The sequence below is a fragment of the Orycteropus afer genome, unplaced genomic scaffold, assembly GCF_000298275.1.
Source record: "Orycteropus afer afer isolate SDZICR_OR568_19922 unplaced genomic scaffold, OryAfe1.0 scaffold00344, whole genome shotgun sequence".
Lineage (NCBI taxonomy): Eukaryota > Metazoa > Chordata > Mammalia > Tubulidentata > Orycteropodidae > Orycteropus > Orycteropus afer.
The window spans coordinates 310,130-324,367 of NW_006921931.1; the positions used below are offsets into that span (position 1 = coordinate 310,130).

The following is a 14,238-nucleotide window of genomic DNA, read 5'->3' on the forward strand; positions in this document are numbered from 1 at the left end:
ATGAATATTTCTTCATGTGTTTGATGGCCACCTGAATATCTTCTTTGGTGAAATGTCTGTTCATGTCTTCTGCCCATTTTTTAATTGGCTTTTTTGTCTTTTTGATGTTGAGGTGTTGGAGTTTTCTATAAATTTTGGAGAGAAGTCCCTTGTCACCTATGTCATTGCTAAATATTTTTTTTCCCAATCTGTAGGTTCTCTTTTTCCTCTTTTGGCAAAGTCTTTTGATGTGCATAAGAACTGAATTGTTAGATGGTCCTAGTCATCTAGTTTATCTTCTGCTGTTTGTGCATTTTTACTTATGTTTGGTAGTCCATTGATGCCATATATTTAGGTCCCTAAGTTTGCCCCTATTTTTTCTTTAATGAACTTCATAGTTTTAGGTTTTACACTTAAGTCTCTGACTTAAAAATATCTGGAGTGTTTTTGTGTGTGTGTGGTGTGAGGAATAGATCTTGTTTCGTTTTTCTGCAAATGGATATCCAGTTTTGCCAACAACATTTGTTTAAAAAAAAACAAAAAACAAAAAACTGTCTCTTTACCCATTTAATGGATTTTGGCTCTTTGCTAATGATCAGCTGACCATAGGTGGCTGGATCTATTTCTGGGTTCTCAATTCTATTCCACTGGTCTATGTGTCTGTTGTTGTACCATACCAGGCCATTTTGACTACTGTATAGTAGGTTTTGAAACCTGGAAGTATGAGACCTCCTACTTTGTTTTTCTTCTTCAGTTGTTACTTCCATCTTCTTTTGATGCTTCCTGCATCGTTCAATATTTTGCCTGTAGAATCTGTCAATATTGCAACTGAAGGCTTAAATTTTTTCCATTCTTTCAGCTTGAGGAATGCCGAGCATGTTCTTCCCTTTTTGTTTTCTAACTCCAGGTCTTTGCACATTTCATTATGACAATTTACTTTGTCTTCTTGAGCTGCCCTTTGAAATCTATTCAGGTCTTTTATCCTGTCATTTCTTCCATTTGCTTTAGCTACTCTCCATTCAATAGCAAATTTCAGAGTTTCTTTTGACATCCATTTTGGTCTTTTCTTCCTTTCCTGTCTTTTTAATGACCTTTTGCTTTCTTCATGTATGCTCTTGATGTCATCTCACAACTCATCTGGTTTGTGGTCATTGATGTTCAATGTTTTAAATCTATTCTTCAGATGACCTCTAATTTCAGGTGGGATATAATCTAAGTCATATTTTGGATCTTATGGACTTGTTTTAATTTTCTTCAGCTTCAATTTGAACTTGCATAGCAGCAATTGATGATCTGTTCCACAGCCAATTCCTGGTCTTGTTTTGACTGATGATATTGAGCTTCTTCTCCATCACCTCTTTCCACAGATGTAGTCGATCTGATTCTTGTGTATTCCATCTGGCAAGATCTCCATTTATGCTGTTGAGAAAAAAAAGTATTTGCAATGAATGAGTTATTGGTCTTGCAAAATTCTATCATGCAATCTCCGGCATGATTTCTATCACCGAGGCTGTATTTTCCAACTACCAACGATTCTTCTTTGTTTCCAACTTTCACATTCCAATCACCAGTAATAATCAATACATCATGATTTTATGTTTGTTCAATTTCAGACTGAAGAAGTTGGTAACAATCTTCAATTTCCTCATCTTTGGCTTTAGTATTCAGTACATAATTTGAATAATAGTAGTATTAACTCTCTTCTTTGTAGGGATAGGGATATTATCCTGTCACCTTTTTTTAAACTCTCTATTGTGATTTGGTGAAATTTTACAAAGCTGATTAATTTTACATTTAACAGTTGCTATACATATTATGTTTTGTGATATTCTTTATAGGAGCTCTAGTGGCATAGTGCCTAGGCAGTTGACTGCTAACCAGAAGGCTGGCAATTCAAACCCACCAGCCACTCCTTGGAAGGAAAATCAGGCGATCTACTTCTGTAGAGACACCGCCTCAGAAACCCAAGGAGGAGTCACTATGAGTCAAATTGACTCGATGGCAGTGAGTTTGGGATTTTTATTTTTTGTTTTTTGGTTTTTTTGGTTTAATACTGTTTATATTCTCTGCAGTGTAACATCTCACCTCCCACTTCTTCTCTGTGGTTACACTTTCCCTGTGTCCTTCTTGCCTATGCGTTCCTGCCTCCCTGTCTTTCTCCTTGTGCAAATGGTGCCCTTCTGATCTCCCATGGTTGATTGTTCTGAGTGCACCTTCCTGGCATAGGTGTTCAGCTCCTAAGCCTGCCAATTGTTTGGCTGAGAGTTAAGCCATGGGACTGAGTTCTATTCCAGGCCCAAAGGATGACTCAGGGTCATAGTCTCAGGAGCTTCATCAGTGTCTATCAGACCAATAAGCCAGATCTTTTTTATGATTTTGAATTTTGTTCCACATTTTTCCTCTACTCTATACAGGATCTCCAATTTTAATCCCTTTCCAAGTGATTGGCATTGGTAGCTAGGCATCATTTAATTCTTCTGTTCTCATGGTCATGTAGGCTGAGGTTTGCATGGTCCATTAGTTTGGACTAACTGTTCCCATGTGTCTTTGATTTTCTTCACTCTTCTTTGCTCCAGACAAGGAGAGATCGATAGTTGCCACTTAGATGGCCACCACAAGATCCCAGTCACTACTCACTGAAGTAAGATATAGAACAATGTTTTTGTATACCATGTTGTGCCAACTGAGCTTGATGTCCCCCACAACCATAGTCCCCAGCCTGCAGGCCCAGTGACCCATTCCTTCAAGGTGCTTATTTGTGGCTAAGTTATCCTAACTTTGCCTCCTGTTATGTTTAAACTGCATATGGACATTTTTATAGCACATACAAATACATACGCAGGAATATAATCTGCCAAACATACATATGTGGGTATATTCCCATTTGCTTATCCATACCTGTCTACCAACGTATCTACCCATAGATTAGTTTGCTGTTACTGATAATGCAGTACTGTGTATTCAATAGCATTTGCCTTTATTGTCTGTATATCTTGTTCACTTCTCCATGTCTTAGTTCAAGATAGATCTTGAAGTGCTCTTTCTGACAGTGAATGTGATGCCATTCCTCTTCAATTTGTCATTTCCTGCATAGCCGACCATATGATTATCAGATTCAAAATGCCCAATACTGGTCCATTTCAGGATACTGATCTTTGTGCATTCCATTTCATTTTTGACAACTCCCAATTTTCCTACATTCGTACTCTGTGCATTCCATGTTCTGATTATTAATGAATGTTTGCAGCTGTTCCTTCCCATTTTGACTTGTGCCCCATCAGTGAAATGAAGGGCCCAAAAATTTTACTCTATCCACATCATGAAGGTCGACTCCACTCTGAGGAGGCAGCTCTTCCCCATAAGTATTTGGAGTGTCTTCTGACCTGAGGGGCTTATCTTGTGGCAGTGTATCAGACAATGTTGCATGGCTATTCATAAACTTTTCCATTAATATATCAGACAGATGTTTCACTGCTACTCATAAGGTTTTCAGGGGCTAGTTTTTTCCAAAGTGGATGGCCCTGTCCTTCTTCCCAGTCTGTCTTAGTCTGGAAGCTCCACTGAAACCTGTTCACCCTGAGTGATCCCACTGGTATTTGAAATACCAGTGGCATAGCCTCTAGCCTCACAGCAACATCCAAGCCAGCACAGTATGACAAACTGACAGACGAGTTGTGGTGGTAAAGTACAGGGTCAGCGAAAAAGGGAAAGACCATCAACAAGATGGATTGACACAGTGACTACAGTGATGGGCTCAAGTATGGTAATGATTGTGAGGATGTCACAGGACCAGGTAGCATTTCACTCTGTTGCGCATAAGGTCTCTATGATTCAGAACTGAATTGACAGCACCTATCTTAGGCTAGGTTCTCCAGAGAAGCAAAACCAATGAAGCTTACAGAGAGAGAGAAATTTATCTCAGGGAAGTGGCTCACACACTTGTAGAGCTGGAAAATCCCAAGTTTGTGAGTCCTATGTCAAGCTGGAGGCTTTTCCTGCCTCATGCAGCTGCAGAGGCTGACAAACCCAAGACTGGCCAGGAGTATAGCAGGCTGCTGACTTTGGTGGCTAATGAATACAAGATCAGCAGGTAAAGTGGCAGATTGTGAGCTCACAGGCTGCGAAGGCAACAGTCCTAAGATGGGCAGGCCACTGGTTCAGCTCCAAAAACCAGATGATGGTAAGCTAGATGCAGGATCCAGATCCAAGAGAAAGCCCCAGAATTCTCCCAGAAAGTCTTATATATATTGGAAGCAGGCCACATCCCTGAGGAAACTCCCTTTCATCTGATTGGCTGCTCGTAGCATATCTTATCGTGGAGCTGATTTCCTTACATCAGATCTCATCATGGGAATGACTACATTACAACAGCTTAAACCACTTAGAATCATAGTCCAGCCAAGTTGGCATACAACCTTAATTATCATAGCACCTAACAACAACATATCCAACAAACAACTTATATCTAATACATACAAAAACTCTTACAACTCAATAATAAAAATGACAACCTAATTTTTAAAATGGGGAGAAGATTTGAACAGACATTGTACCGAATAAAATACATGAATATCTTACAAGCACAAGAAAACCTATTCAATATCATGAATGTAGTTTATTTGTACAACAATAACAACTCGTAAAGGTTGTAAAATAAAAAACTATTTGGTCACCTTTGGTAGTTGCTAAGGCATGAACTCTATTCTAAAGATTGATTTAAGACAGGGGAGTGGGGACCAAGCCATTATCCAATTTTTTCTATCTGAAGTGTGCATTAGAAAAACCAAACAGCTGATGAGAAAATGGTTCTTTTAGAACCACAGTCACAAATGAAGAAGAAATAATAGAATTAGAAAACCACTATTGTACATCTTAATAAAATAATAGCTCTAGACAAAGATCATTAAAGGCTGTTATAACTATTAGGTTAGAAGCTGATGAAGAATTTTATAACAGATAGATTAGTCTGACTACATCTGAAATCACTGATCAAAATTAACCTCCCTAAATGTGAAACAACCCAATATGACATACTTTCTACTGTGGTGTAATAGTACCCAGCACTGCTGCAGAGCAGGGAATTACTTAATATGGCCCTTCTAGTCACAGTCCTCCATTTTGTGATGTATTATAAATTCTAGCCTCTATGCCTGTGGTTATGGTCCTATTTTGGGGTAAGTTGTCTGTTGCGTTGATGAGGCAGGATTATGGTGGGATGTATTTTGAGTCTTACCTTACTGGAGGTTATAACTCAAGTCATCACCCTTAGTTTCCTTGAGGGTATATATGTGAATGCTCTGGCAAAATTAGCTCTCTTGCTGTAGATTCTGCATCTGGTTTGTCATCACCTCACCCTCATTTCTTGGGACTTGAGACAGCAACCAGTCATCAAACACATGAGTGAGGAGAATTCCCCAGACTGAAGCCCAACCCACGGATTTGATAATTGCCCGGCCTTCACAACTGCATGAGCCATTTCCTTGGCAGTTTGTGAGTTCTGTGAGACATTACAGTGAAATACAGAACCCTGGGATGGGAGGGAGAGTATTGAGGAGAGGAGGAAGAGTTGATATTAGACATGATGGAGTGATACAACAACAATGCAACACAATGCACTGCCGTGGAGTCGGACCCTACTCATAGCGACCCCTCCTTGGGTTTCTGAGGCAGTGTCACTACGGAAGTAGATTGCTCAACCTTCCTTCCGAGGAGTGGCTGGTGGGTTTGAAGTGCTAGCCTTCTGGTTAGCAGTCAAATGCCTTAAGCACTATGCCACCAGAGCTCAAGAGTGATACAGTCATTTGGAAAAGTTGGATATTTGGGATGTCTTTAACCTCTGCCTCACTGGAACCAGCCTTGTGCTGATCCTTGTAAAAGAAATTATTCAAGCAACCACCAGAATATATTCTTGGAGAGAAAAAAAATGAATCTGAATATTATAAGCTTCTAGTTCTAATTACCATGTTTTAAGTATGGAAGATTGAGGAACATGTTAAAGGGCACTGTGAGAATGCAATTAGACAAATTCTGTACAAAATACTATGCTGTTGTTGTTAGGTGTCGTAGAGTCGGCTCCAACTCATAGTGACCCCATGTGCAACAGAACGAAGCAATGCCCAGTCCTGCACCAGCCTCACAATCCTTGCTGTGCTTGAGCCCATTGTTCCAGCCACTGTGTCCATCCATCTCGTTGCAGGGCTTCCCCTTCTTGGCTGACCCTCCACTTTACCAAGCATGATATCCTTCTCTGTGGAATGGCCCCTTCTGACAACATGACCAAAGTGAGTGAGACAAAGTCTGGACATTTTCACTTCCAAGAGCCTTCCAGCTGCACTTTTTCCAGCCAAAATACTATAGGTCAATATATGTCATAAAGGGTGAGGAAGGTGAGGAGGGTGAGGAAGAGAGAATTGATATAGATTAAAAGAGACTTTAAAGATATATTGATCAAATGCAATGTGTGGGGTTTGGATCTTGACTTAAACAACCAACTGTAAAAAATATCTTTTCCGAAACAAGTGTGCAAATTTGAACAGACTAGGTATTAATAATCTGTTCAAATAATACTGTTAAGGAATTATTAATCTTATTAGATGTAATAATACTATCCAATAATGATAAAACCAACTAACACTTCCTGCCATCAAGTCGATTCCAACTCATAGTGACCTTCATTGGTTTCCCAAAGTTGTAAATCTTTATGAAAGCAGAGTGCCTCATCTTCCTTCCACAGAGCAGCTGATGAGTTCAAACCACTGACCTTTTGGTTAGCAGCCAATTGCCTTAACCACTACACCACTGGAGCTCCTTTGTAACAATACTTAAAAAAAAAAAAAAAAAAAAGTATTTACCTGTTGTATATAGATACTAAAGTATTTATAAGTTAAATTATATGTTATCTTGGATTTCCTTTAAAATATTCCAGTAACAGTACAGAGTCCTGTGGGAAGAAAATACATGAAACAAAATTGTTCTTGAAAGCTAGTGATGGGGGGTTAAATATACTTTTGTGTATGTTTGAAGCTTTCCATAATAAAGAGTTGGGGTTTTATTTTGCTTTACTGAATTTTAAATATGCTGCCTTGTACAGTTCACAGCCCTTAATGTTTGTAGGATGCAAATCAGTGAAATGAGTCAGACTTAAAGAAAATAGCAAAGTAAGCGGGAGGATCAGTGGCAGCTAGTCCCCACCTCTGTGTTGGGGATTACGTAATGGAGAGTGGTGGGAATCAGGGCAAACCAATGATCACATTCCCATACAAAGGGACAGCCAATGTTACCACGTGAAAACAAGGGCACATGGTATGATTTTTTTAGTTAGAAGCTGGATATCTGGGTATTTATGTGAAATTTCCAAGATGTAGGCAAATGATTTAAAAAAAATTGTAAACACTTGACAGGTCAGCACTGGAAGGCCAAACAAAACCTGTCTACAGGCTAGATTTGTTCCACATACTGCTGTTTTGTGATCTCTGACACCACACCATGTTCCTAGTAATGCATTAACAATTGGCTGGCATTCTTAGAGGCTGGGTCACACTGTTAGCAAAACTGAGGTCACACACATCTGAAATTCCCAGCTTTCACATGCAAACAGCTGTCAAGCCAGGCATCCCAAACACTGAACTTTAAACTAAATACAAACTTACAATTATCTCTATTAAATATCATCTTGTTATTTGTCAAAAACATTTGACTTTGGATTGACTCTATTCTTCCTCCAGATTCTACTAAACTTAAATTCCTTTCCAGCTTTATATAAGCCACAGCTTTGACAAATCTGTCTTCAAATCATCTTCAAAGCTTTTGTCAGCCTGGGGTAGTAAGGATCTCTTCTGCTGGGACATCAGGGGTTGGCAGTGGGGGTGGAGGTGAAGGTGGTGTCTGTGACTGCTCAGCTACAACTTTAACCTACCTTCAAGTATGTCCACCTCATATTTACCCAGCTTGCTCCTTGAAACCACCATACATTATATACCAACCTAATCTACTAATCTTGTGGTAAAAATAATACTATCTTCTTATATTTGTATAGTATTTGATAGGTTTGGAGGTTTGGGGCGTGTTTGTTTCCTTCTTTAGGTCCCCAGGTGGCACAATTTGCTGTCAACTCTGATTGAATAAATCATGTATTTACTAAGTCAACTAGATAATAGAAACTCTAGCTTCAGAAACATATTTACATATTGTGTCTGGTCACATTATCATTAGTTAGGCAAAAAAAAAAAAAAAAAAAACATTATCTAATAGATATATTTTGTATCATTGCTAAAACTAAACTGATGCTATATTTACTTTTTTGGCAATCTTGATTTGTGAAAGTGTATTATTTTTATTGTCCATATACTGTTTAGGGAGCTTTGGTAGCATAGTGCCTAAGGTATTTGACTGCTAACCAGAAGACTGGCAGTTCAAACCCACTAGCCACTACTTGGAAGAAAGATGGGGCAATCTATTTCCATAGTGATACCACCTCAGAAACCCAAGGAGGGGTCGCTATGAGTTGGATCCAATTCAACGGCATATAACAACACAACACAACTAACCTAAAGTTTAGCAGTTCCAACTCACCCTGTGGTGATGTGGAAGAAAGACCTGGCAATCAGCTTCTGTAAAGATTGGAGCTAAGAAAACCCTATGGAGCAATTCTACTCTGTAACACATGGAGTGGTCTTGAGTCGAAATCAACTCAGTGGCAATAGGGTTTGGGTTTGGGATATTTTAAAATTGGGTGGAGTGATCGCTTATTCATTCATGCCCATAATGCGGAAGGTGCTCTGTGCTTCAACTCTCAGAAGCACCTGACTAGTTATGTATGTCAGGTAAGTATCCCTGCAGTGAGTAGCCCCAGAAGGTCAGAAAACTGCAGTTAGAAAATCTGATGTTTTTTATGGTTGTATATGAGTTGGAATTGATTCTATCGTAACTAACTGCATTTTAAAATTAATTCCCTTTTTTAAAAGTTTCAGGGGAAAAAAAAAATCATGCCAATCTTTTCTCCATTGCTCAAAAATGGATAGAGATTACATTTATTTCCAGATCCAGAATGGATCCTGCCAAAGCAAAGATAAGGCTGGGAGCTAAAGAACACCTTCCTCTAGTTGGGTGAAGAACTGACTGCCAATTAGGTGCGGAGAATCGCCTTGCTCACGTATCCTTTGCCAGAGGTTTCCCATTCTGAATCCGGGGCTGGAATGGGTGAGGAACCACATGCCTGAGCTGGGGGTCGAGGAGACACCTAAGAGCTCTACCTCCATCCTCTTTCTCTGTGCTCTCTGGGTTTGCTTTTCTCCACTCCTGGTTGTTTTTTTGTTGTTGTTGTTGTTGTTGTTGTTCTTTGTTTGTTTGTTTTGGTAGTGGTGGTGGGGGGTGATGGTGGTGGTTTAGTTTCCATCCCAGAATTTAACAACAAGCACATCCATAAAAACAGGTGGAAACCACCCTTTTAGGAGAACGTGTCTGAAGGCCTCCCACTCCCAACTAAACTTGTTCCTGGCTTTGCATACCTCTCCTGGGAATGTGGAGCTGCGCCCACTTACCCAGGTCTCACCACACCCAGTCCTCGGCAAAACCCTCCCACCCTCAAACCCCAACCCACGCCTCACTGGAGTTTTCTTGTGCTTGCTTCCATAATCAACTGGCCACGTGAGAAAGTCTGATTTCCATTCCGCTCTCCACCCCATGCCCTGGGGCGGACTTTTGAACCGGAGATTTGGGGTATGCATTAAAGGACACCCACCATTCGACTACCCCTAAAAAACTTCTCCTGCCTGCCAGCGAATTCCACCATTACAGCCTCAGTGGGAGTGACTGACACCAGGAGAAAAGGACAGACAGTGGAAAGAGGGAAACACACCAGGCAAATTTCACAAACTGCGATTCTGCCCAAGGATGCCTGGGTGTCTGGGTAATGAACAAGGGATCGCAGTCTAGGGGGTCTCTGCAGACCGGCGGAAGAAGGTATTAATTGGTTGTTACTGATTAAAGGTGAGAGGAGTGGTTACTGCCCAGATTGCCTTCTCCCTCCCAAGCCTCAGCTAACGCCCCCGCGCTCTCTTGCGCCTCGGACCCCAACTCCCAGAAGCAGCCGGCAATGCTCGGACCCCGCCCTTCGGCACGCGCCGCGCCGCGCCCTGGGCGAGGGGGCAGCTCCTGCGCTGCGAGCTTGGACGCTACCTGCTGCGTGGAGCGTCCTGGAACTTTAAACCCCGACACCCAGGCATGTCCTGATGCGGCGCTCCCGACATCCGTACTGTTTATACGAGACTGAGTTTCGTTAACCGACCCGTCTAAGACAAGAATATAGGAGGAAGCAGTAAGTAGATGTCCAATTTGGAGGGGCTGGGTGGTGCGCAGTGGCACCAAGAAACATGGAATGCAGGGCTTGACGATCCACTGCGAGCTATTTTCTGTTTGCGGCTGAGCGAGACATGCACAGGAACTCCGGAGGCTAAAGAGACACTAACTCCTAACTTCGCAAAAGATAAGTAGGAGATAAAACGGGGAGTACGTGCACCCAAAAGGGTCATGCTCCAGGTGAGGCTCGAACTCACAACCTCGGCATTGCTCTGCATGTACTGCTGTATAAGTACCGCGCGCTAACCGATTGCGCCACTGGAGCTCCGCTTAAGCAGCCTCGCGATTGCTCTATCAGTGTTCACTCAGGCCCAGTGTAGGCCTCTACGGAGCATGCGCATCCGTAGCTCGTGGCTCAGCAGCAATTAAATCTGACACCGAGCCCTCCGGAATTACAAGCAGAGCGAACCGGCTATGGCCAGGCAGCGCCCGGCCAAGTGAGCCAGAGAATCCTGCCAATGTCTGCCTCAGAGATGGAGGTGCCGATTAGTATGGCCGTGATGGGCGGGCTCTTTAAAAAGAGTGAAGCCCGCAGCTCAGGACAGAGACATAGGAGAGACCCCAGCTCCTGCGGCCAGAAACCTGCGACATAGCCTCTGTGGGGCTTTGCCTCCCAGCGGGCATGGCGAGGGGAATGGTCTAGCCCCAAGGCGCCAGAATTGGCGACCCGCAGGCGGGGCTTGCTGCGGTGACGCAGGCGAAGGGTTGTACGGAGCGGGGCGGCTGCGGCTAACCCGGCGGCAGATACCTAAGGTCTACAGCTCCTTCCCACCCCCGGTGAGAAGTAAAGCGAAAAGAGCCACCCAGAGTCCCCGCTCGGCCTTGGGGGTCGCGCCATCTACAGGAACCGGAAAGTCCTTGAATGTATTCTGTGCTTCCAAAAAGGAAGCGAGCTCCTGGACAGTGTCACCGAGTATCTCTGGCCGGGGGTGGCGCCGCAGGCGGCCTCTAGCGGCGAAGCGCGAACTAGGTCGAGCGGCCGAGGGCACCAGGGGCGGTCGCCCCTCCAGACGAGAGTGGTCAAGGGCTGTTTAACGTCAGGCCTTTGCTCTTGGCCTGTCAGATTTTCTGCGGGCCTTTGTTCCATTCTGAGCGGGATTCTCGGGACATTTCAGGTGGAAGGTGTGTACTCAAAATCATGTCAAGCCACAAGCCTTCAAGAGGTTGCACGCTAGGCTCGGCCTGTTTTGTTGGGCCACAAAGTGTTTTGTTTTGATTTTAAAGCTAATTTCCAATATTTAAAATCAAGATATACAAATAATCTGGGTATCCTTTTTTTTTTTTTTTTTTGGAAATAAGAAGACCTAAACACGACTCAGGACTACATTATAACTTTCATGGGCCCTGGTGAATTATAGTGTTAGTGAAGAATATTGAATATACCGTGGACTGCCAGAAGAGTGAACAAATCTGTCTTGGATGACATACAGACAAAATGCTCCTTAAAAAAGAGAATGTCCAAACTTTGTCTCATGTACTTTGGACATGTTATCAGTAGGGACCAGGTCTTAGAGAAGGATATCATGCTTCGTAAAGTAGAAGTTAAGTGAAAAAGAAGACCCTCAACAAGATGCATTGATTGACACAGTGGCTACAAAAATAAGCTCAAACATAGAAACAATTGTGAAGATGGCCAGGACTGGATAGTCTTGCCTTCTGTTATACACGTTGTTGCTGTGAATCAGAACCAACTCCGAGGCACCTAACAACAACGGGCACTTACGCATTCATGGGCCCCTTCTTCTATAATAATTTTTAAAAAATTATCTCTGGTAGTGTAGTGGCTAAGGCATTTGACTGCTAACCAGAAGGCTGGCGGTTCACACCCATCAGCCACTCCAAGGAAGGAAGATTGGGCAATCTGCTTCTGTAGTGATACCACCTCAGAAACACAAGGAGGGGTCGCTATGAGTTGGATCTGACTTGACGGCAGTGAGTTTGGGATTTTTTGTTTGTTTTATTATGTTGGTATAAAGATAAATATAATCCCAGCTGAATTCATTATTCTCATTCTTTCTTCTTTTTAATTTCAAAACAAATTAAAATATAAACACTTTCATGAGTTGAGCCCCTAGATTGGAAGGCATTCAAAGTAACAGTGATGGCAACAACAACCCCAGCATACCAACAATTTAGAACTTTTTGTTTTCTTGAACATGGGGTCACCATGAGTCAGAAGGGACTCTGTGGCACCTAGGGACAACAGGCAGTTGTTCTTACTGTACCTAACTGTTAACTGGAACCTAAATCCTCCCTTAAACTGCACCCCTTCCCTTGCCGGGAGGGTATCACTTACAGTGCCCAAAATCCCAATTGTCTCTTCCTTCCAGCTTGCCTCATTCATTTTGTCTCCTGGGCCTCTGTTGGTCACCCTGTTTGGTGACTTCTGCTCTCTTGGGAGAGCCAGAAGAGCAAACAACAGAATGATTATAACACCAAATGAAGGTCATGTGTGTGGTCATGTTGATGGTGACTTGGCTACAGTAAAGGGTTGTGTTAGTGTGACAAATATGGAACAGTTGGATGGTCCCAGCTTGTAGAATTCATGCACAAGAGGTTAGATGGTCCCAGCCTTGGAATTCATGCACAAGAGTTTAGAGTGATCAGGTAGACAGTAAGGAGGCAGCAACAGATTCTGTATAAGTCAGGGACTCCTGGAGGTAGTGTTTTTAGGAAGTACAATGTCATGTGCAGTCCAAATTATCCACTCAGAAAAAAGAGGTTGATGATGCTGTCTTCAGATGGTTTTATAAACAGTGAGAGTTACACTTCCAGAATGAAATCTCAGAAAGGGGATAGTCAGTCAACACCACTACCACATCCCATGAGGTACAAGGCAGGTGTAGGATGCAGTGTTCACAATGTGCCAGGGTTAAGGCTCCTTGGAGCACATGTAGGCAAGTCCAGGGTAAATCAACAGCAGTAGAGAGTAAACCCTTGAAGTAAATTCCTTCCAAAAGTTGGAACAAGCTGAGAAAGTAAATGCATGGCTTGCCAGGGACCAAAGCCACTGCCATTGAGTCAATTCCAACTCATAGCGATCTTACAGGACAGAATAGAAATGCTCCATAGGGTTTCCAAGGCTGTAAATCTTTACGGAAACAAACTGTCTCACCTTTCTCTCATGGAGCAGCCAGTAGATTCAAACTGCCGACCTTTTGGTTCGTAGCCAAATGCCTTAACCACTGTGCCACCAAAGCACCATTGCCGGGGAATGGGGATATAATTTTTTGCCCTTAAATTGAAAGGAGTTAATTTCCAGGTAAATAAGAAAGTAAGTTGTAGGTGCATACATACTGTGTTAGACTGGGTTCTATAGAGAAACAAAACCAATAAAGCTTACATAGAGAGATAAATAAATATGTTGCTGTTGTTGTTAAGTGCTGTCGAGTCATTTCCGACTCATAGCGACCCCATGCATAGCAGAACGAAACACTGCCCGATCCTGCACCAGCCCCACAATCCCTGCTATACTTGAGCCCATCATCACAGCCACCGTGTCAATCCATCTCGTTGAAGGCCTCCCCCTCTTTCGTCGACCCTCCACCCTACTACCAAGCATGACATCCTTCTCCAGGGAATGGTCCCTTCTGACAACATGACCAAAATAGGTGAGACGAAGTCTGGCCATTCTCACTTCTAAGGAGCATTTCAGGGGCACTTCCTCCAGGACAAATCTGTTAGTTCTTTTAGCAGTCCATGGTACTTTCAGCATCCTTCACCAGCACCACAACTCAAAAGCATCAACTCTTCTTCGGTCTTCCTTATTCATTGTCCAGCTCTCACATGCATACGAGGCGACTGGAAATATCATGGCTTGTGTCAGGTGCACCTTAGTCCTCAAGGAGATATCCTTGCTCCTCAGCACTTGAAACAGTTCCTTCGCAGTTGACTTTCCCAATG

At 42.7% G+C, this 14,238-nt stretch overlaps 1 non-coding gene across 1 annotated transcript; it reads right to left on the reverse strand.

Moving 5' to 3' along the window:
• Positions 1 to 10,507: 10,507 nt before the first annotated feature.
• Positions 10,508 to 10,600, reverse strand: TRNAI-UAU. The gene is given in 2 exon segments: positions 10,508 to 10,543; positions 10,563 to 10,600. It is a non-coding gene; the product is annotated as a tRNA-Ile (tRNA).
• Between the last annotated feature and the right edge of the window lie 3,638 nt (positions 10,601 to 14,238).